Raw genomic sequence first — 27,781 nt, forward strand, 5'->3', positions numbered from 1 at the left:
GAGGGAAATGGGATCCCATCCACTCTGGGGTGGACAAGAAGGCAGGAGGAGGGGAGGCAGGAAGGCAGGTTCAAGGCTGGAGACCTGAACTCAAGCCTGTGACGTGCCCCCATGGTAGAACCATTCCAAACATCCCCCTTCTTACTTTTGGCCAGGCCAAGAGCAGCTGATACAAGGACTTCCTTTGGCCAGAACAATAATTTACAAGTTGTTAAAAAAGAAATGCCTCCCTTTTCCCCAGAAGGATGACTGTAAAGGCCGGGGAGAAAGGGGAGCCCTCTCACACCGCTGGCAGGAACATGAAAGGGTGCAGATGCTGTGCAGAACAGCCCAGGATTCTCACAGAGCTCGATTCCATGCTGACCACTCCACCAGTGCAGCAGAACCCAGGTACTCACACAGAAACATGCACTCTGCACAGCAGCCAAAGATGTGAGCACCCACCAGGAGTCCATAGGCAGAGGGATGAGAAACAAAATGAAGTCTACCGAGACTGGGGTAGACTCAGTCGTAAGAGAGGAGACGCAACGCAGCCTGCACTGGGGATCACTATGCAAGGGACCCAGGCAGTAGACACTCTCGGGGGCCAGCAGCCACGGGCAACGTCCAGAGCAGGCAAATCTGGAGGGATGGAAGGTCAGCTGAACCACTACCCAGAATGTGAGGTGGGAAAGGAGGAAAAACAGCTGCAGAGGCTTCTTCAGGGAGGTTCCTGCCTTGCCCAACTGTGACAGTGGTCCTACCCATCTGGAACATGGAGAGCCACAAAAGTCCCCTTTAAAACGAGTGAGTTGATCTCAAAGCTGCTTTTAAAACTGATATAACAGTTTCATCTGAAACTCAGCTCTCTGTGTTGTTTCTAGAGTTCTCAGATGCCCTGGCAGTGCCAGGCCCCGTGTCCCACAGCACAGCCAGCAGCTGGGTGACAGCTGCCTTTAGCAAGGCCTGTATCATGTCACCTACTAGTTTGCTGGTTCTGCCACCAGGAGTCTAGGGGGAGGAAAGGCACTCCTGGCTGTGGTCCCCAGATGTCTGGGGGAAAGGAGGAACCCTGGCTCAATCACCTAGCAGTCTGGGGGAGGGGCTCTGGCTGTGTCACCTAAGAGTCTAAGAGGGTTTGGACTGTGTCCCCAATGATTCTGGAAGGAGATTCTGGCTGTGGCCTTGAGGAATCCAAGAGGAGGAAGAGCTCTGGTTAAGGCTCCCAGAAGCAAAGATGGTCCACCTTCCTAAGGCTTTCACACCTCAAGCTGGCAAGGGAGCACAGCTGATGTCACAAACCCCTCTTGCAATCACATACACTCACCATGGGTTCTCAGAGGCAACTGAGGTTCAAAGCAGACTCAGAATGTCTTCAGATTAAAATGTCTCTTCAGATACACCACACACACACACACACACACACACACCACATAGACCACATAGTCCACACAAAATACACACATAGCCCATATATACACAAGACACAGCCCAAACACATCATATATGCACACAGTATACATATAACCCACATACACCATACATATGTAATACACACATAATCTTTACACACTTGGTACACACAGCCCCGACACAATACACACATAACCCACAAAGACCATATGCACACATAATACACACAGCCCATAGGACCACACATACACAGAGCCCCCACATGATAGTCACACACACACACATGCACGTCCACACCACATACACTCACAAACAACCCCTACACACACAGACTCCACTTTAACAAAGCCACACGCACCACAAACAGCCACACACACACACACACACACACACACACACATACCTCAAGCACAGGTTTACACTCCATGTACACACTACACATGGTTCTCATACATAGCCCCACATACACTAGATACCGCACTCAGTATATACATACAACATACACACAAATGCCATGTCCTACACACTACATGTCCTACATCACACTTGCACGCACACATGCCAGACAACCACATAAACATACCAACAACAACAACACTTCCTGAGTTTTATGGGTATGAAAAAAATCAAGATCTTCGCCTGGGGAGATGCCTCATCCAGTAAAGAGACCGCATAAGCATTAGGACCCAAATTTGGATCCCACAACCCAGGTAGAAGCCAGATGGGCTTGGCAGCAGTCCTGCAATCCCAGCACTCACAAGAGGGAGACAAACTCTCCGGAGCAAGCTGCATACTCAGACTAATCAAAACTGAGCTCCAGGGAGAGACTCTGCTGCAATATATAATGTGGAGAGCTGTTGACAAAAACACCAGACCACTTGCAGGAGCACACACACGTACGTACACACACACACACACACACACACACACACACACACGCACACACACACACACACTCGAGAATCACAATCACGTAAGAAACCGCCCCATCTGGAAAGTGAGGACAGCAAGTCTCAGTAGCTTGTTAAAGGTATCTGGGAGTGGGGAGCTGCTCCTAATATTCCTCAATGACACCTGTCTCCATTTGCTGGTATAGGCAAGTGGCAACTTCTCAGTTTAATGACAATTACTAGACAAAGAAGCTTCATCAGGACTTTAGGCCCTGTCCCCCTCAGGTGGCCCCCAAACCATCCCACTGGAAAGAGTGTCACCTCACGGAACTATCACAATGATCCAAAGGGTAAAGTGTTCACTGTAACTGTCACGCACTGAGTTACATGCCTAATAAATGTGTCGTCACCCACATACAGGGCTGCTTGCTGCACAGCCTTCACCCTGTCCCGGGGTTACAGCCAGCTCCCAAGCCTGCACTCAGGGCTCCCAAGTTCCTTCGCGGCCCAAGTCCAGAAATGGGAAGGAGGAACTGCCACATTCTCCGTTAAAAGTCATCCAAACACACCAGAAGGCAGCAGAGCAGTCCACGGCCAGCTCTGGCTTGTCCACATCAATTAGCAAGTGGCCCTAAGTTCTCTGAAACCACAGAGCATGGTGGCCATGGGGTCCCTAGGGCCAGAGGGGATTCACAAAGGTTCATGGCGCATGCTCAGCTGTTGAATGGAATCTGGAAAATCCCACCATCTCCCACTCTCGGGAGCTCAGTGGGGCCAGAGACTGGCCAGCACACTGGTAAGTCAGAGAAACGTAGGTGGCACCGAGCACTGTGGGCGTCACCCCTGCCTCCCGCACACCAGAAGACGCCTCACTGCCTCGCGCTGCAGTCTGTGAACCTCACACCTCTTCCCATCACAACCACTGCCATACTGCTTCCCTCACACCGCACCACTGTTTCCAGCACAAGGACGTCACACAGACAGCAATGGCAGCCTTCTCCCATCAGAGGCTTGGGCACAGCAGGGTCCTCGCAGCAGGCTGGCATAACCTGAGTTCATTCACACACACACACACACACACACACACACACACACACACACACACCCCTGTCAGGAACTGAACGTTCTATTTTATTTATTTATTTACTTTTGAGGCAGGGTCTCTCTACATACCCCTGGCTGTCCTGGAACTCACTACGTAGACCAGATTGGTCTTGAACACATAGAGATCCACTTGTCTCTTTCTCCTGGGTGCGAGGATTAAAGTCATGTGCCAGTCTTACTGTATTTCAGCAACCATAAGGGATGCCTCTCTCCAGCACAAAGGGAGGCAAGGACAACACTGACCATGGTCTCGCCTCTGCTTCCCATTGCTTGGGCTTCCACCAAGTGTCCCCCATAAGGGAACCTCAGTCACAAAGGGTCAGAGTAACAGACCATTCGCAGACATAACAAACCCCACACCCAGATCATCTAAGACACCGTGGGCTCCAAAGAGTGCTTCTGGGAAGGCACAGGGTCAGAAGCAGGGGGGCTGGAGATCAAGGGACAATTCCCCACTCTCCTATTCAGTCTGTTACACTCTTCACCGTGCTCAGTTATTTGGAAGCCATCTTCAAGATTTTTGCTGGGGCACCAATGAGATGGCTCATCTGGAAAAGGTACCTGCCACACAGAGCTCTACCTTCAATCTCCAGAACCCAAACAAAAGTATAAAGCAGTGGTTCTCAACCTATAGGTCACAACCCTTTTGGAGTTGGGGGTCGAACAACCTTTTCTGGGGGGTCGCCAAAGACAGATATTTCTATTACAATTCACTAGTCGTAAAATTACAGTTATGAAGTAGCAACAAAAACTAATTTTATGGCTGGGGTCAGCACAACATGAGGTACTCTATTAAAGGGTCACAGCGTTAGGAAGGTTGGGAACCACTGGTACAAGGGGAAGAACCAGCTCCATAAAACTGTTCTCTGACCTCCACAACATGGCTACACACACACACACACACACACACACACACACATACACACGCACACACACACCAATAAACTTAAAGACTTTTGCTGAGTCTAACTACTACATGCTGTCACTCAAAACATTCTGCTAGCTCTGTCTCTTCAGTTAAGTGAGCTGGCCTTATAAGTCATTTGTAGCCGGGTGGTGGTGGCGCATGCCTTTAATCCCAGCACTCGGGAGGCAGAGGCAGGCAGATCTCTGTGAGTTCGAGGCCAGGCTGGACCGACAACTTCCAAAACAATACAGAGAAACCCTGTCTCGTAAAAAAATAAAAAGAGTTTTTAAAAAAAAAAAGTCATTTGTAAGTCATACATGTTTACAAAGTCACACATTAGATGTGCAACTGCTGATGTCAAATGTGTGTGGACCTGAAACGTGCACCCAAAATTGCTCCCTCTGGCCTCAGTTTCACGACTCAAAGAGAAGAGTAGACGAAGGCTGGATGTAATGACTGTCAGGGCTCCTCAGGAAGACTGAACAGGTCGTGCGCACCGCATGAATCTAGAGGTAGCTGTTCAGAATCCAGGGTACACCTGGCAGAAGGTGTCTGACAGGGACAATGGAAGGAAGGCTGTCACCTGCCGGACAAAGAACTGGGACCCAAGGCAGCAATGGGAATCCCTGCCTGAATGCAGAACGGGTTACTCCAGAACTCCAGGGTCCCAAAGCCAGGTGCAGCCTCAAGCCCTGTGGGCTGCCACAGAGGGTTACCAGTTTGTAAAACCTCAACCATCAGCTGCTTCTCACAGCTGGGACACAGCTGCAAGAAGAGGAAATCTGAGGTAGAAAACCCAAGGCCCCGAAGGGCAAGTCATCCAGCACCCCACAATGCCACACATCCCGCAAGTCTGAGCTTGCTCCCCCATTTTCTCCCGCTGAAGTCAGAGTCTCGGGTCTGACAGTCCATCCCAGGGGCAGTAGTACAGAAATGCTGGTTTTCTTTGGAGTTTCAATCTATTAAAGTGGCTTCTATTCAGTGTACTTGGCAAGAACGTCAGTGACATTCAGAGATGAAAATGCCACACCTGGCAGTGAGGGGACCCATCTAACTTGCCCAGAGGATGGGACCACGGCCCTTGAGAGGAAAAGGGTGTACTTGTCTCCATTTGGAATGGATTTATTGGACATATGGAATAGATATATAATCGTGTTGCATGGGGAAGTCTGGACTAGACACAGGAATGTGACATGAAAATACCATTTCTATAACAAGGTGGGTGGCTCTCTGAATCCCTGGGCCAGCCCCCCCCAAGCCCCCAGCAATGCTCCACCAGACCCTAGGCACTCACCGGCTGCTGCCACAGAGGAATCCCAGGCCAGCGAGAAGTCCGAGGCCTCCCCCTCTTCAACTGGAAGAGAAGAAAGAAAGGCTGTAAGTTTGGAAGCTGTACACACAGGTCATGAGTAGGACACAGGCCAGGGAAGACGGGAGCATTGCGGTGGCATTTACATGCTATCTGCCACCAAGTGGGGGCACAACGCCTCCAACAAGATGGCTTTTGTTGGCGCCACGGAGCTGAAACAGTGCCGAGAATAAAGCAGAGGGGCTAGGTAAACGTCTGGCGGGTAAAGCACAGCCTTGCAAGCGCGAGGACCTGAGTTCAGGCCCCCAGAGCCCACACAAAGCTGGATACCATGGATCTGTAATCCAGGTGTTCTTATGATAAGACTGGAGTCTCTGGAAGCTCATGGTCTGGTATGACAAAAAAGAGATCCTGTCTCAAACAAGGTAAAAGGCAAGGACCAGCACCCAAGATGTTGCCCTTTATCCTTCATGTGTACATACATGTACACACACACACACACACACACACACACACACAGATTATAAATGATAAAAAGTGTCAAACGAACGGCAAGTAAGTCCTGTCTCCGTCATGTTTCCATAGCCCTGCATCCCGGCAGGCATCACTAATCAATCACAGCATAGCCTCCAGTCAGACAAATAAGAATCTTTCTCTACTCGGTGCTACCATTAGAATATAGTTTCTACTCATGAGCAAAACATCTGCCACCCACAGAAATGAGGCAAAGCTCAGAACAGTCCCTAGTCTTGCAGGCATTTCCCCCTACCAAAGGTCACATTGCCTACCGAGGACCAGATATAGTGGCTCTGCACACTATCCTGTGCTTGGAGATGTGACCTGCAGACAGACCTCAGGATACACAATGTCCTTAACATAGACTCACTGCAGCTCCCAGGCTGGTAACAGGGCAAGGGAAACTCACCTTCCCCCACTTCAGCCGGGACCCCACAGAATGATGCCTGACAGGGATGGAGTCTCCCCTGCCCCAGGCCCCAGCACTCGAGACCAGGCTGGTGGGGAACAGGGGAGAAACACTATACAGCATAATAGCACTCTCGTCCTGGAACCAGGCCCAGTCTGGAGCACATAATAATATTAAAGCTGGGTTATGGACTTTGTAAATGGAACTTTGTTTAAGCCAAAAATGTGCACACATGTTTTTCAAATTTAGCAGGCGCTGCAGCTCCGCACACATGCAATCTGCAGGGACCTGAGCCACCCGGCTCTCTGCCCTTGACGCTGCAGCTGGAATAGCTGGGTGCCCACTGTGAGACAAGCCGTGTACTCTGGGCTCCTCGGAGGAGACGCATCTAGCCTCACGGCAATGAGGGCACGTTTGAGCTCCAACTCCAGGTGGCTCGTGCAGAAAGGGGTCCTCTGTAAACCAGGGCACAAAGGACATGTCTAGAATTCTAGCCAGTTCACAGGCAGGAGGAACACAGTATGCTAAGCAGTCAGCCAGTGAGAAGAGGGAGAGGGCTGCCTGGTCAGAACCCAGATTCAAACCCTGGCTCTGGGCCCCGTGAGCCATGCGATCTCAAGTGCCCTACACTCGGTTCCATCAAGGCTGTTGAGTTACCGTAAGTCTGACTTCCCAAGTCCTTGACCTTGAGGATGGTCCCACCCCATGAGAAGAGCTGACACCAGCCAAAAAGGGAAGCAAATGTGAACACACTTCCTACCCTGTGGGGACAAGAAGCTGAGGACTGCTCTCTCCTGGAGAGGTAAGAAGACAGTGGTCCAGGGCAGCTGCCAAGGAAGGTCAGAGTTAGCGGCCATGGCACAGACTTCCTGCAGCGTATATGGTGGCCCTGACCACGGCCTTCTCGGTGAGGGGCCCATACGCCAGCTGGCCTTGTGCCTAGAACATGGATGTGTTTTCCCACAGCGGCTGGCACGCACCACCTCCCCATGCCAGCCCTGGCCCACATTCTGCCTTTGAAAGAATGAACATATGGCCTTTATACATTCTTGATGAGAAAAAGAAACACCTGCCCCCTTCTTGGGGTTCTTCACAATCCACAGCGATGAGAACGAAGAGGGTTCCCTCTCTGGGTAGGTTCTGCAGTCAAGTCTGAGTTCCCAACATGACTAACAAAGACAGCAGGCACTGAAAAGAGACTATACCAGGTGGAGGGACTGTTCTCTGGGGGCCCACGGGGCTAGGCTGGGAGGCCCCACAAGGGCTAAGCACGTTGGAGATGACCAATCAGTGCCAAGGCCAGCCTGGCAGCAGACCACAGGGACTTCCCACCATCCAAGGATGGTGCCTTCTGGAGACCTCCCCAGGTTCCACAGACAACAAGTTTACGAGGTCTAACACTAGAAGCCAGACACACTTGTAACCACATCCAGCCTTCAGTATGTGGGGTATCTGTGAGGAGCATGGCATGGGAGCACAGAGGAGCACTCGGCCGGTGCAGGAGCAGAGGCTGGTGCAGGAGGGGCAGAGGCTGGTGCAGGAGCAGAGGCCGGTGCAGAGGGCTACATCCACACGGTCGCTGCACAGTCTCCAGGCACAGGGGGCAGCATGAAGCTCACAGAAGGGCCTAGGAAGGGCTGAATTCACCTCAGGGCACATGATGCAGCCCCAGGCCAGTCATGGGCAGGAAGCCCCACTGTGAGGAGTCTCAGAGATTCTACAGGTCAACATTTTCTGTGACATTTGCATAAGGAAGACCTGTCACCTGTTGGAAGATCAGTCTCTTTTTACTCCATAATCTCTTACATCTCCCTCCACCCCATTAGTCACTCCTGGTGGCAATGGGCACTGGGGTAGTTTGGTCTCACAGGGTTCTCAAACTTGTTTCCCTCCTGACCACAAACTAGCTCTGTTCCTGATCCAAGCCGGAGAGGTCCAGTAACCTGTGTCCAAGAGCATGAGTACAATCACATAGAGGCTTCTACAGCTCTGTGAGGGCCTCAAACATCAGAGACCCACGTTCTTTCTCAGCTGTGGGATGGAGGCTAAGTGAACCATGGGAATGGGTGAGTCCCACCAAATGCTGTCTCTGTAACTCCTCTCTGGGACATGCAGAGTTTGGCCTGTGTGCCAGGATGGGATTTGCAGTCCCAGAGGTACAAGGCAGACCCAGGGCCGTGTGTGCTGACCTCTAAGCTGCAGACCTCAACGACAGACCACCGTATTAAGGTAGGTGCATGCTGGTGGAAGACACTTGCTCCTGGCTGGAGAGCAGTGTCCTCCACCAATGGGCAAAGCCTCCCCAACACCTCGCAGAGGCAGAAGAGACACTGCAGACAGAAGAAGACGGAGAGAGTACAGCAGGGGTAAGGAGAATAGAAAAGCACCCTCTATCCAGCAGCCTGATAGCTCAACAGGGGACTCCCTCCCTAGAATTGTGGCAAAGTCAGGGAGTACCTGTTGTCATAGGCAGGAGAGCTAGGCGATGGAGACTAAAGACAAGAGCTAAGGTGACCCTGTCAGGAAGTGAAGGAAGAAAGAGAAGCTGCCTGAGCCCAGAGCCCACCCCACCCCCACCCCAGAACCCACCCCAGGTCAGTGCTCACCCAGGGCCCAGAGGACAGGCCCCAAGACTGGCTTCTAAACACCCACACAATGAGCATTTTTCTTGAGAAAGAATCATTTTCACCAAAAATTATCGAGGAAAATGTTCTTCCCACAAACACCTGCCAACAAGGTCAAGAATCCTGTACTCTTTGGAGAGGTTTTTGTTGTTGTTTGTTTGTTTGTTTGTTTTCAACTCTGGGTCATGCTTCTGGCTCTTTTTTTTAACGATTTATTTTTATTTTACGTGCATTGGTGTTTTGTCTGCATGTATTTCTGTGTGAGCGTGCCAGGTCCCCTGGAACTGGAGGTATAGACAGTTGTGGGCTACCATATGGGTGCTGAGAATTGAACTCGGGTCCTCTGGAAGAGCAGTCAGTGCTCTTAACTGCTGAGCCATCTCTCCAGCTCCACTTCTGGGAGGGTGGGGGTTGGTAGACTCGCTTCTGTTCCCTGGACTCACCTTAACCTTACAGAGGAGCTAGGCTCACCTTGGCCCCAAAGAGACTCATGAGGGTCCCCCTATCCCAAGGGAAGTAGGAAGTCGGGCAAGCTCATCATCTGAGAAGCCATGTTACCCCCACCAGGTCAGACCCCAAGAAGGTCAAGGGAGCCTAAAGCCCAGAGCCTCGCTATCAAACATAAAGGACAGACAGCCTCCCTGCTTGAGGAATAAAAGCCCACAGGGCTGAGAGTAGAGTTCAGAGACAGGCTGGCCCACCGTGTGTAGATGCACAGGCTCTGCCCTGGACAAGAGGCCAAGCAAAGGGAGGTGAAATATAAACGGCTGTGTTCACCAAGCAGTGTGTCCAGTGTAGGGCTGTGGATGTCCAGGGAAAAGGCTACGTATTCCTCTACACAAAACCATGTGGATTCCTTGTCCAAATAGCACAAAAGTGCTGGGATGCAGAGCCCGGCTCGTAATCATGTCTGAAATCAAGCTTCCAGGGAAGATGACCATGTTCAAGAACAAATAAGCACTGGCGCAGAGAGGCTCCCTCCAGACCCCCTTCCAGACACACACGCGCACACGCACACGCACACACACACACACACACACACACACACACACACACCAGCTAGAATTCACAGAAGCCCAGAAACAGCATGCTCTCTATCCTCTCTGGTCACTTGCTAAGATAAGGACAACTAGCTAGGCACAGCAGGGCACACCTGTCATTCCAGCCCTCGGGAGGCAGAGACGGGAGGACCACAAGCCACCTACAGTTGTCAGGGAGGGTGTGGGGAAGGAGGCAGACTCACAATCTTAATGTCAAGACAGGAGGACTGCATGTCCTAGAGTGAGGCTAAGTGGCCACCAGGACCCTGAGGTCCCTCTCACAGTTCACTTGCCACACCCCCAGGACCAGCACCTCACACTGAAACAGCTGACCCCATTTTAAAAAATGGAAAAAAAATCTACTTTTTTTTTCATACATAGCAACCCTGTCTCAACCCAACCATCACCTAAATTTAAAAAAAAAAAGAGATTCTAAACACCCCCCTTTTTTTAAGTAAACTGCATGGCTTACAGAAAGCCACTGCCCAAGTTCTTTGGGACACTCAGCCTTGAAGACCCTACTGGAATGAAGACTCAGAACCATGGAATCCACAACTGGACCCATCTCCTTCTCCATCTGTCCTGCCATCTGCACTCTCTTAAACTCCAGAATAAAAGGAATGGGAGAGGCCTGAAGAGGGTGCAGCTACAGGACCAGCAAATGAGGTAGTAGTATTAGAAGCAGTGTCAGTGGTAGTGGAGAGGGACTTAGGAACACGGTCCTCAAGCGTTAGAAAATGAGTGTCTGGCTCAAAGGACCTCAGCCACAGGGAACAGTGCTCATGAAGACCACACCTCCTAACCCTAAATGGAGATGCAGCTTCAAAAGGTCCACAGAATGGGTAAGGTCTCTTGCTGAGAGCTTCCTTTCCCTCCCCTAAAGCACCTGAAAGAACACACACACACACACACACACACACACACACACACACACACACACACACACACGGGGAGTGACCAGTCACAGGGAAAGCCAGTCTACACCGAACCACAGTAGTATCTAGCAACATTCCAGTTGTCCCTTCTGCTCCCCTTCACCCTCCAGCCCTCCCACAGGGGTTCCTTACCCAACCCCTTTCTGGCAAAGAAGGGAGCCCCAGGAAGCCACCACATCTCCCAGGAACAGTACAAGTGGAGCTTCCCCTCCCAGGCAACGAAAGGGGGAAGAGAGCACCAAAGGTTGAAGAGAAAGTCTGTGAGCACCAGCTTTCCCTTGGTGGCTCCACCTTGGTCCAGTCTAGCCTCAGGCAAGAACAGAAAGGAAACAGAATGTCAGAGCCCAGTACCAAGTCAACACTAGTGAGAAACAGAACCCTGAGCTGGGAAAAAGCAAAGACAACAGGGCAGGGGCCTGGTACCTGAGCAAACTAAAACATCTTTTTTCTTCAGTCAGAAGAACCAGACATATAGAAGTGGAGGGCCCTAGAAAGTGCAGCAGGAAGCCCCTCATACCTGCTTCTCTATAATTGTCCCAAACCGGTGAAGTAAGAGGCATAGAACATGTCCTTCCCTAACACCCTGTACCAGAAGCATCACACTGGGCCTTTCACAGACCTTTTCGCCCACTGGCTGGAAACCTGGGCTTTGCTGATCCCTCCCACAGACGATTGAGACAACCCCACAGAAGCAAAGCCGCTCAGTCAAGCAGACCTAGAACCCACCTCAGAACAAGCTGCTTGGTGACTAGGTCCTCAGCTTCTGGGGTAGGGGTTAGGGAGGGGACAGCATTCATGATTGCCAGAGCAGTACTGTCAGCAGCATGTCAAAAGAATAGAACCTCATCCTGGGCATCCCTGAGGTAGCCTCGGGAATGTGTACTTCTCTCAGCGAGTCTGAAATGTGCTGGAGATAACAAACCATTGGTCTGACAGCCCAATGAAACAGGGCATCTAAGCTGGGCAGTAATGGTGCACACCTTTGGTCCCAGCACTCAGGAGGCAGAGGCAGAGAGATCTCTGTGAGTTTGAGGCTAGCCTGGTCTACAAAGCAAGTTCCAGGACGAGTGGGGCTACACAGAGAAACCCTGTCTTGAAAAACCAAAGTGGGAGGAGCATCTTTAAACCCCATTGTACAGGTGAGAAAAGGCAAGACTAAACAATTGCTATAGAGCATGCAACTAGGACTTGGGTTCTTAGCCTTTTGTTTTCCTTCTACTTCTAGAAAGCAGAAGTTCTGGCTCCAGATGGAAGAGGGCAGTTCAACAGATGCCTAGAATCTAGCTCACATTCTCAGAGTCCTGCTCCGTGACCCCACTGTCCACAAGATTCTCCTTTATCTCCCACCCCACACTCTCAGGTCCAGAACACTCTAAGAAAAGAGTTCATCTCTTGGATAACCCCAAGTGTACATGCCCCTTAAGACAACATGGGAAGCCATGTGAGACAATGGCTTGCTGGGAAGTGTTGAGTGTGTGGCCTTCCAGGAGGAAAGGGCTCATATTTGCAGCAGCCACCACTGCCTCGCATGGCCAGTGTCAACTTACCCACCCCCACCACTGAGCACTGGGCCGGGGAAGGACAGAGAAAGGCTCATTGCATCAGTGGGTTCCTCTGGGGTGGGGGCAGAAAAGTAGAAGCAGCAGGATGCTGAGGGGACACAGACCACCCTGCCTGTCCACTACCCCAGTTCACCCTTCCTGACCTGCCCAGACTTGCTTGTGAGCAGCTGTCGGGTGTTTAAGCACAGATTTCAAGAGCCGCTACCTTTTTCTTACTGCTTCTTAGAATTAGCACCTGTTTTCTTTTTATGAAAGTAGCTGACATAAGCATACACATATACAATGTACAAAACCAGGAAAACTGAACAGTTAAAATCAAGGAACTAGAAGAGCAACTTCTCAAGCATAAACGCAGTGTTACAACTTTGCAGGTATAAACGCAGTGCTACAACTTTGCAGGCATAAACACAGTGCTACAACTTTGCAGGCATAAACACAGTGCTACAACTTTGCAGGCATAAACACAGTGCTACAACTTTGCAGGCATAAACACAGTGCTACAACTTTGCAGGCATAAACACAGTGTTACAACTTTGCAGGTATAAACACAGTGCTACAACTTTGCAGGCATAAACACAGTGTTACAACTTTGCAGGTATAAACACAGTGCTACAACTTTGCAGGCATAAACACAGTGCTACAACTTTGCAGAAGGCTGTGCAGCACATGTTACTGAAGAAGGCAGCCACTTCTGCAGGATTCCATCCTCAGCATGAGTGAACACAGCCAACGGGTCTCTTCCCATCAAATCATAGACAGAGACCATCGCTACTGATGACCCTCTGAGTGAGTCCTACCACAGGAGGCTTGGGGACTAATTTAACCAGTCCCCTGTTGCTAGATGCCTAGGCTGCTTCCAGCAGTTCACTACGCAGTATCTACGCTGCATCACACATTCACAAACATCACACCTGGCCATGAGACTTTACAATGATTTTTCTTAAGATTAGTTCCCGGAAGCAGCATTCCTAGAACAAAGACTCAGCGCTGTTGATGCTGTTGGGACACGCTGTCAATGTGGTTGACTTTCTCTCACCTTTGGTGTGAGTACAGAGTGACCAGAAAGAGGACTGGACTTTGACCTTTGCCCACTACACTATGAACACTGTCTCAGGCTCCATCCTCCCAACGGCCCTAAGATATGGGTCCCCCGTTTACCAACGAGGGGAAACAGAACCTAGATGCATTTGGTTGGCCACATCATACAAGCAGTAGAGTCTGCATTTGAATCAGGACCTGTCCCCATAGCACACAGTCCCGCACTATCTGCCTGTCTCAAGTGTGGGGCAGTGACTGCCTGAGCTTCCCAGAGTGTCAACCTTCCCAGGAAGACAGAAGCTGATGGAGAAGGTGGAGCTTGAAAAGATTGTCTATAAGAGACAGGCCTTGAGGGTGCCAGCCTCAGGCCATTACAAACTCGCCTTCTTGCTCACAGTGTGACCCCAAGCAATGACTCTACCCTTTTCAGTCTTAATTCCCACATCGTAAAGTGAGGGCAATAAAACTCCCATGCATTTGGGAGACAAAGAGAAATAACCCAGGCACAGAGTTAGGCTTAGAGTCTCCAGAGAGTGGGTGACTCTACGCAGAATTACCCTTTGTTCCCCTCTCTGGGGAACCACCTGCCTGTGCAGGCCCTGATGGCTGCCCTCTTGTCCAGTCCCTCCTTGAATGCTCCTTCTGGATGTGTTTTCTGTCACGCAGTCAGTCCTGTGTGTTCTCACTGGCACACATAAACATGCATTCACGACATGACACTGTTTTAATGGTAGCATGAGGGTCTGACCTACTAGCTGCCCAACTTGGAAGGATGATGGCCGTGTGGAAGGCATCAGAGCAGTATATGGAGGACATTCACAAGCAAGGCTGCATAGAGGTACTGGTTGTGCACTCTGGGCGAGGCAAGTACCAGGACTGTACATCCAAGCACAATAGGGGAGCCCAACCCCTCACACAGGGTGGAGCCAACCTGACTCGCTCAGAACTGTGGCTATTTGGGGAAAAAGGAAAGGGGGGAGCGTCTCACTCTCTTACTTCTTCTACATTTGTTTGAAGAAAGGCATTATAAAGTAGAAACTACTACGTTTTTTTATGAGCCCTCAACAAGTTGGACTCAGTACTAACATACCATGCATGAATGTTGGAACCCTGTTATACATGTGGTTTATTTTAAACACCCACTAAGAGGAAACTGAGGCTCTGATTGGAAACTGATGGTGCATGCTCGCATAAGCACATGGGGTGGGAGGCGTGTTTTCACTGGTTGTGGCATGCAGACCTAACTTCTATCTCTCTCTTTTTTTTCTTGTTGTCCCTTTCTCCAATTGTGTGGTGAAAGGGACACAATAAAAAGTGTCACCGTCTGATACTAGTGTTGACCATACACACAATGGTCCTCCATACTTCCTGCAGATAGGCAGCCCCTCATTTCACACACACACACACACACACACACACACACACACACACACACACTGATGTTAAGTTACAGTGCTATTCTGTGCCCCCAAACTCGCTCCTTCACACATTCCTTAGTTTCCCTTAAACACTGGCTGCACTAGTAACCACCTTTCTAATACATCTTAGGGTGGACATAAAAAGCAATGTTTTCCTGAAGTGCTTAAGAGCCAACAACTCTGGAGACTAAAGCAGGATTGCCAAGGATTCAAGGATAGCCTTGGCTACGTAGCAAGTTCAAGGTCAGACTGGGTTACCAGAGACCTTAAACTAAAATCAGAAAGAAACAAGTGTTTCCCTAACCAGTAATAGAACCAATGTGACTCAGACTAACGGTTATGAATGTCAATATGAACGCAGACCCGGAAGAGTGGGGCAGTTCACAGATGCGGAGAGCCGTGTGACTGCCAGCGGGGCTGTGTGAGTCGGAACCCACCATCCCATCTAAGCTCAATGACAGCAGAATGCTGCAAACCAAAGCTAGGCAGGGAGGCGGGCACACGGCTGATCCGCCTACCGCAGCCCTTGCGGGAAGAGGAAGACAGATACAATTGGTCCTCTCTCTGCACCAGAGCTAGGTATTCAGCTCAGGAGCACAGGCCCACTTCACAGACTGTGCACCCATCTGGGCTGGACCAAGGAGTCTGGGCCTCAGGAAAGGGCACGGGAAGTCCAGTCCACAGCAAGGCCTCTGAAGAGTCTGTGAGTCGAGAAGAATGAGACTGAAGGAAAGACACCTGCAGCCCTCACAGACTCCTGAGGTCACACAGTCCTCAGAGAGCCTGTCTCTGAGTGAGGGGAAAACAGCATCCCTACACGCCAACTGCGTCTGTCTCACCCCACAGCCCTGAAAGACCCAAGACTTGCCAGATGTGGGCCGCCTAGAGAGACGGAGTTCATTTTTCTTGTGTCCTATGATAATACTTGGCTGTGTTTATTTAACTTTCGGCTTTGGACAGCAGAGAGATGGAACAGGAAAATCAGCTTGGCTCCCTTGAAGACACAGCAGCCCACACATCACGAGAAGACACCCACACAGACGCTCCCCTCCACCCTCCAAGAAGACACATCTGGCCCACTGCTGGCAGGGAGGGCCCTTGGGGCTGGGGAAAAGCTGTAGCTCATCCACAAGTATTGTATGCCCCCACACAATGCCTGGCTCCCTCTGGCCAGTCTCAGGCACTCCTCCCAGTGAGCCGTGGTCAGAGCTTTAGGTAACCAGCTACAGACATACCCAAGCCCCCTTGATAACAGAGCCTGAAAGAGAGAGTGGGCTACAGGAAGAAAGGAGAGTCACGTGACGGGGATGCCTTCCCGTGTCCCTCTGGGCAAATTGTCCAGCCAGAAAAAGCCATTCTCCCTTGTTATTCTGCACTGGGTTTGGTGTTCTATCCCTGTAGCATCTAAAGCATGCTCCCCAAGCTCGGGAGAAAAAAAAAAAAAAACAGCGATGGGAACTGGGCTGTCTACCCAGGACCACCCAGCAGGACCTGGGGGCAGGGAATGTTCCTGTACAGCCATAGCCATGTAAGCTCTCCCAAAAAGACAGGCTCAGCCCTTCACCCAGACCCGAGAGTCACACACCCCGTGCCCTACTCTTCAGCCCCAAATCCTTCCCTCACAACAAGCACATCCCCATGCCAAAATTCTACCTGGGAGCCACTCCCTGTAAGTGGCAATACCCCTCCCCCCACCCCCTACCCTGCACTAACACCCTCCCACCCCCCACCCCACCCCCACGCTCCAGGCTTAGCCACCTTGGCAAGCTAATACAGAAAGAGGCTCAGTATCCACAGGTGCTGAGGTAAAGAGAAGAAACAGTATAGAAGCAAGCCATGGTGTCAAGGCTCCTAATCCCCAGGAGAACAAATCCCTTTACAGAGGGATTTGAGGCCTGGTGACCCTGACCCTCCTCCCAACACATCCTGCTCCTTGCCTGGCATACCCCAGTTCCCAAGTTTTTTGTTTGTTTTGTTTTGTTTTGTTTTTCGAGGCAGGGTTTCTCGGTATTGTTTTGGAGGCTGTCCTGGAACTCACAGAGATCTGCTTGCCTCTGCCTCCCGAGTGCTGGGATTAAAGGTGTGCACCACCAACGCCCAGCAAGTTCCCGATTCTCGTTCACACTCTGGCAGGAAGCACACTGGGTATGTCTACCCGTTCAGGACTCATACTAAGGACTTGAACATCCAAGAGCCCAAGGTTGGAAGTTAGACAATGCTAGCCTCTGACACTAATGACTGTGGAGACCTGGAGCCCATCTCTTCACACCTGGATTTGCTAGACAAGGTCAGACGGGGCCCTAAGGCGTGCTGTGAGGAGGTGAATGGGTTGTGAGTTAGGGGTCAGAGTTTGGCACCTGGGGTACAGAGAGAAGGCCTGGAGGATGAGGGGGGGTGCAGCTAGAACTCTTGATTCCTCAGAGTGCTAGGTCAGGATGGGCAGTACCATGGATCACATCACATGTCATGTGTCAATGTTACAACGGACACTAAACCCAAAGACTGGTGTACTTGTCAGGGTCATACCTAAGTCCAGTCAAGTCTTGGCTCCAGGGTCAGGACCAAACTCCTCCGGATACTCCTTCTCGGCATGTACTAGCTGTACTGGTCATTGCTGGTCAAAGATTCTGGTCCCTAGGGACCCAAGCAAGGTTCCCTGGGATGAGAAACTATCCTAGCCCCATCCTTGCCCTGCCAAGAGCATGCCACAGCCACAAGGCAAGAAGACCTTAGAGTCAGTCTCCCAGTAGCAGCAGTCCAGGGACCAACCCACGGTGTCTAAGGATGGATTCCAAAAGACCTGCCATGCCAGGTGCTCTATCTGGCTCCTGCCAGGAGGACAGAAGCCACCAGGCCTGGTATAAACTCCCCAGGCCCTGCATAGTTCCCCCGCAGACACAGTTCCCCTGCCTGGAAGAGAGTCCTGAAAGCACACCTTCCACAAGCCAGAGGCTACCCGGGCAGTTGTCTGTGGCTGGTGCGGTCCTCCAGGCCGGTTTCTCTCCCCAGACATGAAAGGCCGGAGCAATCAGTCTGATGGAAACCCAAGCCAGGGTTTTGGTCCTGAACCATAGACTCAGCACAAATCTCTAAAATGGAGAAGGAACACTATCTTGTCACCTGGTAGCTATACCTGTCAGACTAGCTTGGCACAAGGCAAGTCACAAAACAGCCTTGGGTGATGCTGGGGAAATCTCACCCTCAGCAACCCAGCCAGGCAGCTAGCCATCAAAACCCATGTCACGGGACATCAAAGGGCAGGTCAGAGGTCGCCCAGGGGGGCAGAGCAGACCAGCCCTGGCTGCAGGGACCAGACTCCTGCATCTGCAACCATGCTTCCTGTAATGTCTCACTGCACCTTCCAAGACCTCTCTCTGTCCAAGGCTGGTGTCCACTCAGCCCTGCCCTCTGCCACCAGTGCCTCCCTGGAGGCTTAGGCTCCAGTAGCCCCTTCTCTTACCATCTCAGCTGACCCCCTCAGTGATGGAGACCCCACCTGACCTCATTACCCAGACCTCTGCACACAGAGCCTCACTCTGCTCTGGTTCCCCTAAACCTTTCTCAGCACCCTGGGGCCAAGCTACCGAGCAAGCATCAGGCTCTGTTGACTGAGTCCCAGTCTCTTCTCTCTGGTAGCACACTTCCTGCCCCACCTCCCAGCACAGCACCCACGTCTAATGGTTATGATGAATTCATCCAAGGTCCTTTGTTTCTTACCTTTTCAAACCCCCAAGATTGCAGGAGAAACAGGTGGACACACAGCTGACATGCGCAATGCCCTGAAAGAATTAGAACCCTCCTGAGAGCTTACACTACCCCTTTTCAAGTGGGCCAGGCCCCAAGCCCTGAGTGCTCTTTAGCCCTCAGGGTAGGGCTGTAAAGAGCATGTAGGTCTACAGAGACGTCCCCAAAGTGGGGTGGCTGGGTAGATGGGATCCCGGAACCATGTCTTAGAAACAAAGCTGAGGGCAGAGAGAGTGTTATCCCAGGGTGGCAGGCTCAGGAGGGCCCAGAGCTGTCCGCAGGCAGCTGAAGGGCTGTCACTGAGAGGAGGGAATGAGCTTGCTGTGTGGCCCCGAGGGGTCAATTGCCAAGACCAAGCAGTGGAATTCTGGACAGGAGAGATTCAAAATGGAACAGAGGATTCAATCGGCAAAGGCTACTTGAAGGAAGACACAAGTGGGCAGTGGCAAGGCTCCTGGCACGGGAGGGGCCGAGCAAAGCCCCCTGGAACTTGCAGGTTGGAGTGGAGAGGAACAAATGGGCTTTGAAAGACTCAGCCCAGCCTGCTCCAGAACCCTTCCCCTGGAGTTTGTGCGGCCTGGGATGGATAGGCTCTCACAGGGACCCAGAATCCAAACACTCTACTGACTACAAATGAATGTCCCTCCAGGGCACACCTGGGCCACTGTGGTCTAACAAAAAACTCACAGGGTCACTGGGCAGGTAGTGGCACATGTCTTCGATCCCAGTACTTGGGAGGCAGAGGTAGACAGATCCTTGTGAGTTCAAGGCCAGTCTGGTCAACAGAGTGAGTTCCAGGACAGCCAGGGCTACAGAGAAACCCTGTCTCAAAACAAAACCTCACATGGCAGATACCCCACCTCAAACAACGAGGGAGCTCTGGGGAACAAGAAAAGACACCACACGTGTGGGAGTACAGTGGGTTAAGGCTGGACTTGGAGCTCTGCCCCAATTTGGGGCTGCAGCTGGCTTCCCAGCCCTCTGGGAGACTTTGTCAGCTGCCTGGGCCCCACCTGACTGGCCTTCCTCAGCCACCCAGCCTGAAACCCCAGTTCTAAGGAACAGGGCAGCTGCCTGGAAGCTGGGGAAGGTCACAGACTGTGGGGATGACTCTGTTCCACATGTCACCCAGAGAGCCATTTGCTCATAAGGAATGCACGCCACAGGAGGCAAAGCAGAATTCTGGGCCTCCTCTCTCTGGCCCCTGCACCTGTAGGGACTGTGGCTGGAGCAGACCTTCAGTGACACAGTCATGTGGCCTTCACCATGTAACTGCACAGAACTTGGTCACCAAAGACTGGCAGATGACTGACTGTCTATGGCAGAGCAAAAGGGGGCAAATCCAATGTCATAGAGATGGACTGAAATAAACTAAACTGAAACAGTGATTTTCCTGTTTCCACCCTGTTCTATGGAGGCATGTCATACAAGCACGGCGAATTGTGTGGTGCAGTAAACTAGGGTCTGGGGATTGGAAAGAGAAGCAGGAAAAACTTGGGTCTCCAAGGCTCCAGGGGTAACCCTGGCTTGTCCCACCATCATTCCTGGTGCGTCACAAGAGCAACAGCCCTGGGAACAGTCTCCAGGGGAAGGCATCTTCCAGATAACCCAATCAAAACAAACACCCAGGGTTGTGATACGGCTCAGCTTGTAAGGGCGCTGGTGCAAGCCTGATGGCATCAGTTCAATCCCCAGGACCCACATCAAAGTGAAGGAGAAAATGACCCCACAGAGTTATTCTTTGACCTCCATATGTATCCAATAGCATGTTCACATGTGCATGTGTGTTCATGAACAAACACACACACACACACACACACACACACACACACACACACACACATTCAAAACAAGACATAGCAATGCAAACCCAAAGGGGCATGGCACTGACTTCCACTCTTGAATACAAGGATAGTCAGGTCTGCCCTAGGAAGCAGACCAGATGTCTCCTCAAGAGGAAGATGGGATCCAGGGTTTGTTCTATTGCTAAGCACACTGACCTCTAGGATTCTCCGAGATGGGCAAGACAACCTAAGGGCCAGTAGCAACAGTGAGGCAGCCCATCAGCCTCCAGATGCCCAATGACCAGCCCTACTAACATCACCCTACCTCTTTTCCATGCAGAACTCAATGACACAGTCTTTCCCAAATATCCGCTTTCAGTGGAACCTCTCAAGTGTATCCCCACTCCCAGTCTAATGTCTAATCCTCCTTACTACACTGGTTTCCCGCAGTTTCTTCTCCTGTTCATTCTCCTGTCCTTCCATCAAATTCCTCTTTGGCTTTCACTATCCAATGTTTACTTATGTCGAGGGCAGCCACTACATCTTGAGTGGCAGAAAAGCTATGCAATAGCTAAGACAGAGATGGTCCCACCCTCATTCTCTACCCAGGAAAGGCCCAGTGCTCCCTAGACAAGTTGGGAGCCCACACACACACCAGCCTAGTGAGTCAGGAGGCACCAACTTGCACTGCCCAGAGAAAGCTGGAGGAGCAAATAGGAGCTCCTTCCTGAAGGAGACAATCAGGACTGTGAGAGGTCTGCACTTCCTTGTCAACACCCTGGAGGGACAGAAGCATCACTACAGCAGGGTCTGGCTAAAGGCTTCCAGGAGTCAAGAGCAGGATAGAGATTCTACTCTCTAGTGCACTGAAGCTGGGGGCCTCAGACAAATCTGCAACATAACTTTTCTAGGCACCGTGTCTGTAGGATGAACCATTAATCTGTCTCTTGTGAAAAGGGGCGAGTGGAGCACCCTTGAAATCTATAATGGTTTTTGGGTGTGTCCCTTCTCATATGGGCAACTGAGACTCAGACAAGACACATTCTGGGTCCTCAGAAGGCAAGATTACCTCCCAGTTCCAAATGAACAACCAAGTAACTTACAAGGCTACAAGCTCGACCTAGAGAGTAAGACGAAGACGGAGATGATGGAGACAGACTACAGCAAAAGTGAGATGGAGATGATGGAGACAGGCTGGAGCAGGAGTGAGATGGAGATGATGGAGACAGACTACAGCAAAAGTGAGATGGAGATGATGGAGACAGGCTGGAGCAGGAGTGAGATGGAGATGATGGAGACAGACTACAGCAAAAGTGAGATGGAGATGATGGAGACAGACTACAGCAAAAGTGAGATGGAGATGATGGAGACAGGCTGGAGCAGGAGTGAGATGGAGATGATGGAGACAGGAGTGAGATGGAGAGGCTGGAGCAGGAGTGAGATGGAGATGGTGGAGACGGGCTGTTGCAGGAGTGAGATGGAGATGATGGAGCAGGAGTGAGATGGAGATGATGGAGACAGGAGTGAGATGGAGATGATGGAGACAGGAGTGAGATGGAGATGATGGAGACAGGCTGGACCCAAGTCTCCTAGGAAACAGCTGCTGTGAACTTGCCTCACCTCAGCAGTGACTCCTTCCTGAGCCTCTTTCCTAAACAGCCACTTCAGACAGCCCCACACTGTTCAGAGCCTTGGAATGACAAAGTAGCCCAAGTTCTTGCCACTCCCCAGCTGTGTAACCTCTGGGAAGTTACTTAACCTCTCAGAACTTTGGTTTTAAGAGGCGAAGTCAAAAAGATGTTGACTTCAGGACCTACCTGGGCACAGAGTGAGACCCTGTCTCAAAAACTAAAAGAGAAAAAAATTTCCTTCATCTGTAAAACAAGAAAGAACACCTCCTGCTTTAGTAGCAGAATAAAGCCACCCAATAAATGCAGCCATCTATTAGGAAAAGTACTACTGTCCCCTCCCTATGCCAACAACCCCGTCACTGGAGATAAAGAAGCCCCACCCCACCCCCACCACTCTTGACATGGAGTCAACATGGATAAGTTACCTGAGAAATTCCCAGCCCCTCACATGCAGTGGCCCTATGTTTCCTTAAGAAATCTGATGTAAACGCCTAATTGAGGAAGGAAGAGGAACGGCTCACACCACACCTTCCCCGTCAGGCTCCTTCAGGTACAGTGAGAAAGTGCTCCACCAGCCACAGGGAACGATGAAGCACAAGGAGGTCACACAACAGTGGGTGTGGGGTGGGAACGGGATGGGGAGCTTCAGGTGACCCTGTGGAAGGACAGCATTGGCTGTAACACACACCCATTGATGCCTCAGCGTGCAGCAAGCTTCCAGCTTCCAGGGCAGACGGTTGTGGAATAGGGAGGGGAATGGTTAGAATAGGAATAGAGGAACAGCACACTACAGCTGGCCCCCCACGGGCGTGGGGGGGGAGAGAGACAGAGAGACAGAGAGAGAGAGAGAGAGAGAGAGAGAGAGAGAGAGAGAGAGAGAGAGAGAGAGAGAAAGAGAAACACAACTTGGTGCTGTGTGTGCTTCTCGGGTTACCAGTATGCAACCTCCGTCCAGGATTTCAGTGCAGGGCCTGAGGATGAGTTCCTGGCAGTGAGTCAAAATGGCTTGAGAAGGGCTTGGAAAGTGTCTTTACTCATAAATCAGTGTCTTGGCTGGGTGGTTCAGACTCTACCATTAGCTATTCATTCCGTTGCAACAAACCGTGCTCTCCTTGGGCATTCTTTTAAAAAGACAACCTCGAGAGTTTGTTATGAATGTCTTTGTCTGGAGGAGAGACAAAATAATAACAATAATAATAATAATAATAGCAGCAATAACTCAACTATACAGAGCAATTCCCGCACTCAAGTCCGCGAAGGCTCTTCAAGAGTGCAGGAGAGCATGTAGCTTAGGCAAGAGCTGCTGGCATCCCCCAGCGCATGCCCCAGACGGGGTCAGACTCTTGGTGTCTGTCTAGAGAAACGTCCTCCACATCTGCCACCTCAGAGTAAGTCTTGCATCTTCCAAGGACAGAATCCTCTGCTGCCAAACAGCTGGGGCATGGCCACTGCTCTGGGCACCTGACATGAGGGTTGAGGAGCAGAGCCCCAGAATTGGGGAGGGATGAGGAGGGAGACAGGGGAAAGTTTGCCTCGACATTTGTTCCCTAAAATGCTGATCTTAGGTCTAGACAAAAGAAAAGGCGCTGCTAAAATTACTATGAGCCTTACCCAAAAGGCATCTAGTTACACCTGATTCTAGACTAGTGCTTGTAGAAGTCCATGTTCTTGCTGGCCCCTGGCTTCCAGAGTAGGGCTCCAAAGGGAGCCTGCAAGACATGGGCAAGGTAAGAGACAAGCTCAGGTCCAGGCAGGATTTCCAAGGAATCAAATACAGGCAGGGTATCACGGGGTCCCCCAAACCAGAGTTCAGGGGTCAGAAGAGAAAGCCACAGGGACTGGCATGCACATTAGCCCAAATAAGAGGAGGTGAGTATACCCTGCTCTGAACAGCTCTCAGCAGAGCTCAGACGCTGGGGAAGAAGAGAGGAAAGTGGAGAAAAAGGAAAAATTAGTGAGAAATGAGACCATCAGATCACTCACTCAGCTCATCATGCGGACTCTGAATCAGGGGCTTCATGCAGTCTACCCACCTGTCTGGATCTATTAAGCAAGTACTAACAAGATGTAGTTATCTACTGTTCATCAGTGATGAGCTCGGGGCCTAGAGAGGTTAAAACATCAGCCTCGAGTCTCTCAGGCAGCAATACCAGATCTTGCATCCACCTGTCTCAATCGGTTCACAAGCTCTTAAGTCTGACACGGTGGCCCTTTGAGTTCATCAAATATGCCAAGTCCTTCTTACCACTGGCTACTACCATCACCACCACAGCCCCCCCACACACTCCGGACCACTACCATCACCTCCTTACCCCTACCTTAGCCAAAGTTCCACCACAACTCTTCTCGAAGCTTCAGTTCATTTGAAATCTAATCTGGTATTCCGGTGTGCTCTGGTCTAACTGAACTGGACCATGACATCACACCCACAGCCTGGTTTTCGGAGGGACTGCACAAGCCACCCGAGGGACTAATGACAACTCAGACTTCATTTACATAGTGGCTAACGACCAATGACCACTCCAGCTCCAAGGGATCTCTTCTGGCCTTCTTAGGGACCTGCATTCACACAGACACATACACATGCAGATAAAGAAAATTTTAAATAAACAAGTAGTTCTGGGTCACTAGTCACAAGAGCCATGTGTAGCCAGTGTCCACTATGCTGACCAGCACACATGGAAACATTTCCATACTGTGGAAGCTCTGCTGGACATTAGTCTAGACTCAGAAGACATTGTTGGCATAGACTCACCCACTCTATGAGTGTCCCCCAAGGCCCTGCAACCACACCTTGCTGGACTAGGAGGGATCCCTGTTGGAAAAGAGGCATCAATTCTAAAATGCCTTCACTATTGTGAGTTCTTAGAGCCCAGCAAACAAGAGCTTACACTCTGCCTTTAATAGCTTCAGTTCTACGAGTCTTAAAGACATTTCTTCCCAACTAAGTAACCCAAATAAATGTAGCGGTTCTTTATAAAGAGAAATAATTAAAGAGCAGATGGTGTTGCTTACTTTGAAATGTTTGCTCTAAAATAGATTTGTGAGCACCTTGGTTGGAGTTCATCCCCCCTCTGCATCCATGTGTCAGGAAAGGAGATCAGCTTGCTAATTACCTGGCTGTCTTTTCCCTACAAGATCCCAATTTAAGAATCTCGTTTCATTCTAAGAAAATTAATTCAAAATGCCAAATAATTTAAAAATGTATTAAGATTCCCCTTAGACCAGAATGCAGAACGGAGTTTTCATCTGTCTGTTAAAAATCACCTTGGGTAGTTAAGATTGAAGTTTAGCTCTTAAGACTTGATCCCCAAAACTGAGCTCCTGGCACAGCTATCAGTTCCATATGTCCACAGAATGTTTCATTTAAAGTATATGTGCTTTTAAATTGGTCTCTGACCATTTTTCTGCTATGTGTCTCTAAGCACTCCACACGTTTTCCCAACCCTTGGAGCCTTGTTCTCCTCGGAAGTTAGCTTCTTTTATTTGCATTGGAGGTAACCTATTTCCAGCATGCCAAAATCTGTTCATTTTCAAGGCCACTTTTAGAGATTTTATAGCCTAAAATGGAATAAAATTTAAATTTAATAAAATTTGAGACCTGAAACACCCCCCCGGAAAAAAAAGAAAGAAAAAGAAGAGACGTGGACTGGTTTAAAAGCCAGCTCCACAGACATTGAGGAAAATACCCAGAGAAAGCCCCACGGGGCGGAGACCACAGTTAGCCTGCCAAATGTCATTTGGGGCTGGCTTCAGAAGAGAACCAGAGCTGAGGATGCAATGCAATTATTTAAATCCAGAAAGAAAAATGTTTGCTCCCAAATTTGGCAGCAAATGACAGCCTGGTTCCAACTGCCTCTATGCATGGGTGAGGAAGCTTCCTGCCCAGGAGCCACTCAGAACAGCAGTCACACCTGGGCTTGAGGTGAGCTTTGCATTGTCAAAGGTCCTGGTTTTTTTGTTTGTTTGTTTGTTTGTTTGTTTTTGTTTTCCTTAGTCGCATGAACTTGGAGTTGCACTCAAAGCCTTATAAGGGAGCAAGTTTCTTTAAATCACAGGTTAGAACATGAGATTTTTCTCTTTGTTTCTCAGGTCCCTGCCTTTGTCCCTGCCTGGCAGCCCCCTCCTTTGGCCCGGTAGCTCACTCTCTTCCTCCCCATAGCCTGGTTCTGTGTGTGAAGGCCCTGGGCTGTGACTCAGGTCTTTCATGGGTTCAGGGAAGGAAGCCACACTGATGCCACAAGCCTTAGGGTATTTACTGCGGACCCCCCCCGCAGCACTGGAGGATGCACTCGGCCCAAGGGCTCTGTACCGCACACCCACAAAGGGCGGATGCAGCTGGGCCACTGGGTTTGTCTGTACCACCACCATCACCATCGCTGCCCCCCCCACAGCTTGGTTATCTCCACGACTCATGTCCTACTGTAGGACAGAGACTCCAGGGTTTAGGAGCTGGGGTTGAGGACAGCTCCCAACTCCTAAGGCTGCTCTGAGATTACAGGCGTGCTGGACCTAAAGGTCAGCTCATTCTGCCTCCCTCACTCCCACAGGAATCTTTTTGTTTTCCCCTGGTGCTGATTATCAACTCTGTTTTCAGTGCTGGGCCAGGGCTCTACCCCTGGGCTGCATCACAGCCAGTAGCAGGAAATTTTGAAGATTAGTCAGGGCCAGGAGGGATGCAGCTCCATTATCCTCCTTCCTGAGAAGGCACATCCCACTGCAAGGCCCCAGGAGGTCGGCTCCAGGTGTCCTCGGTGAAAACTGGACTTTCCAGTACTTTGCATCTCCCTGCTGCCCTTGCCCCAGCCCTCAGGCCTGCCCTTTCTCATAATCCATGGCACCCTCCTCCCAGGACAAGCTCTGTCCTCCTCCAGAAACCTTTCCTGGGTAGAGTTCATAACGGAGCTGCTGCTCGCAGGAAGCTGGAAACCTACTCCACCTCACAGAGAAACACTAAAATATCCATTGAACAGATCAAAACACCAAGGCTCACACTGGTGAAATGACTTGCTTGGCTAGGGGTTAGCTGAAGCCAGGACTGAAATGCCTGCATGGCTGACCCTCCATCAGCAAGCCCTGGTTCTGGGCGTGGCCCAGGGGCCCTGAGTCATCTCTACTCTCTCATCAGGCCATCCTGGTGACTAATGACTCTGGGCAAAACTGAAGACCATGGGGGGGGGGGGGGGAGTAAAGGAATCCTAAGATTGACCTTGAACTTAAAGTGGCTGCAAGCTCTGAGCAGGGTTACTGTTAGTAACCGGGAGTAACCCGAGCCAGCCCTTAGATGGAAGCACGGGAGGCTGGCCGGCCTGCCGGCGCTGGCATCCCCAGTGGATACGAGCCTCCCTTCTCCATTTCACCAGCCTCTGTTCTGCACAGCCCTTTCTCCGCAGCAACAAAGCCACACCAGCTCATCAAGCGTTGAGAGAGAGCCAGACACTGTGCTAGCTACTTTACACTCAGTATCTTGTTTAATCT

General features: G+C 50.8%; 1 protein-coding gene across 1 annotated transcript in view; it reads right to left on the minus strand.

Annotated features, from left to right (window-relative positions):
* Positions 1-5,679, minus strand: part of Znf423 (zinc finger protein 423) — a 240,012-nt gene extending 234,333 nt beyond the window's left edge. The window contains exon 1 of the mRNA XM_021232478.2: positions 5,588-5,679. The gene's annotated coding sequence lies outside the window, so the exon portion shown is untranslated. The remainder of the gene's footprint in view (positions 1-5,587) is intronic.
* Positions 5,680-27,781: the final 22,102 nt, after the last annotated feature.

Source organism: Mesocricetus auratus, unplaced genomic scaffold (assembly GCF_017639785.1).
Source record: "Mesocricetus auratus isolate SY011 unplaced genomic scaffold, BCM_Maur_2.0 Super-Scaffold_100045, whole genome shotgun sequence".
NCBI lineage: Eukaryota > Metazoa > Chordata > Mammalia > Rodentia > Cricetidae > Mesocricetus > Mesocricetus auratus.